The sequence below is a fragment of the Tenrec ecaudatus genome, chromosome 10, assembly GCF_050624435.1.
Source record: "Tenrec ecaudatus isolate mTenEca1 chromosome 10, mTenEca1.hap1, whole genome shotgun sequence".
Lineage (NCBI taxonomy): Eukaryota > Metazoa > Chordata > Mammalia > Afrosoricida > Tenrecidae > Tenrec > Tenrec ecaudatus.
In genome coordinates this window covers 15,333,173-15,335,579 of record NC_134539.1, presented here as the reverse complement: position 1 = coordinate 15,335,579, position 2,407 = coordinate 15,333,173, and positions in this window count along the sequence as shown.

Here is a 2,407-nt window from a genome sequence, read left to right as displayed (position 1 = left end):
CTTTTGCGAAGTTCATGACCCCTTTGCCATGGGTGCAGATTTCTGTGCAGATATGGACATCTTTCGGGGGAGGAAGTCGTGGGTTTTCACAAGCCTCTCCAAGGTTTCCACCAGCTGAACCGGTTTTGCGGCAGGTGTGCCAGATTGGAGGGGAGAGAAAGCACGAGGGCTGAAGAGCGGAAAGAAGCCTGCGAAAGCAGGGGACACACCCCTCTTTCAGGGAGGGCTCCGCAAAGTCAGGTTGTCCCTGGAGGAGCAGAGAATGAGCTTTAAGTCCTATCAGCGGGACCCCTTCACCTTGTTGGGTCCAGTGTCCACAGCCAGGAAATTGACGGTGGTGAACTGGTGAGTACTAGGCTGAACTAAGGAAAACGGGCTTTCCAGTAACACGAGTTTGCCAAAGGCAGCCCTCACCACCCACCCACATTTCCGGGAGAGAGCTTCAATATTCATTTCCGTGCCTTCCTGCCTCTTGTTTGGTGTTTCTCCTCCCCCCGCCCCTCCCCCCCCACCTTCCCTCCAAGAAGAAAATCCCCAGAGACCCGCCTGTGGGTGGGGCTGGGTAAATGCTTTTCAAGGAAATGGTCACAATCTCCTCTTGCCTGTTGGCGAAGGCCAACTCCCCTCTTTGTATGCCCAAGCCGCAAAGAACAAGACTTTCCAGTAGGCAGTTTTACAAGTCACATTCCCCTCACTAAATGGAAACCGTGTCCTGCCCAAACCCCAGGCAAGGCAGATCGACGCGTCAGCAGAGGCAGTTCTGCCGTCACCCTCCAGCTCTGGGGAAGACCGGGTCCTTCTTTCCGGGGCCTGGAATCCGTGAGGTTGCCCTCCTAGGTGGTGGAACTGGGAACTAGCTCAACTGGTCACTGAAAGGTTTTGAAGCGGTGCGTCCGCAGAAAGGCCTGGAGAGCTATACACTTCTGCTCTGGCCCAGCTGCGGTCACCGTGAGTCTGAGTTCACTGGACGGTGACTGGTGACCAGTGTCCTTTCGTATGTCAGGACCATGTAAACACAGTCAGGATGAGCTTATAGCAGAAGGATCCCCCGACTGTACAGATATTACCGTGGACTTAAAACAACAACCCTACCAGCAATGTCCTGTAGCTTCCCAGGCTCCTGGGAGCACAGTGTGAGCCTGGAGCGGAAACGTCTCTCAAACGCACTGGTATGAACAAAAACAGACCATTTGGCCTTGTGCTCCTGCTGGTTCCGGTCCGAGAGAACCAGCCTTCGTAAGCTTTTGGGCCAATTACAAAGCAAGTCGAGATATCTTTGTGATCATTTGACCTCCTTCCTCCCCCTCCCCCTCGCTGATCTCAACCTCAAGCTCCCGATTCTCATCCACCCTCATTTCCAGATATTCAAAGGCTCCACAAGCGCCCAGGAGTCTTAATTAAAACCCACTCACCTAGATAGCCATTGATGTAGTCATTCAATTAGCACCTATTTTGAACCTCTGAGGTGCCAGGCACTGTCTTGCCAACTAAGGTACCAGCATTGCTGACAGCCTCCCCTGCACCAGAGAAGTCAGAATTTTCCCGGATGCAGAGTTTGGGTTTCATTCAATGGACAATTGCTTGGTAACCCTGGCTACCTATTGGGGTTGCCAAGGAGCTTTTAAGTTGTAGAAATTGTTCCGGTGGATGACAGGTGGGGTGGGGGCAGTGGGGACAGCAGGCATTGATTTATGTTTTTAAAACGCTGCACTTAGCTGCTAACTACCAGGTCTCTGGTTTGAACACACCAACCACTTGATGAGAGAATGAGTGATGGGGCTGCCTACACCCATAACGAGTTGAAGTCTTGGACTCAACAAAGAGGTAGTCCTACCCTGCCCTGTCGGGTCACTGGGAGTCAGAACAGACTCAGTGGCAGTGAGTGTGGTGTGGATTTTGAAATGGGGCAAGACTAGTAGGCAGGGAGGTGGGAAGTCAGGAAAGAATTCTGAACACATGCTCAGATTTCGTCTAAAAGCAGAATGCAGTGATGTTCTCCTGGTGCTTCCTGATATTCCTGTTGCTCTCCTCCAATACTCTCTTCCACGTCTTTGTTATTTTCAATTAATGTCAGTCCTACCCTGTAAACTCAATGGTGTACACCCCCCGGGGGGAATAGGAGTCTTTAATTGACTTGTTTTTCTCCCCAGAATTCATGGCTTTAAAACAGATCACATTCTTACTGTACTTATTCTATAACTCAGTACCTTTTAAATATTAGTATGCCTCACATGCTCACTAGCAATGTCCCTTTCTGTATTCCACAGTCTGAGCCAATGGGTTTGCGGTCTGCTCAGGGATCTAAACTCTCCAACTTTTCATGATGGAAAATTTCAAAACTACAAAAAAAAAAAAACCAAACCCGAAGCACCAGTACAATGAATATCTCTATACAAAAACCCACTGC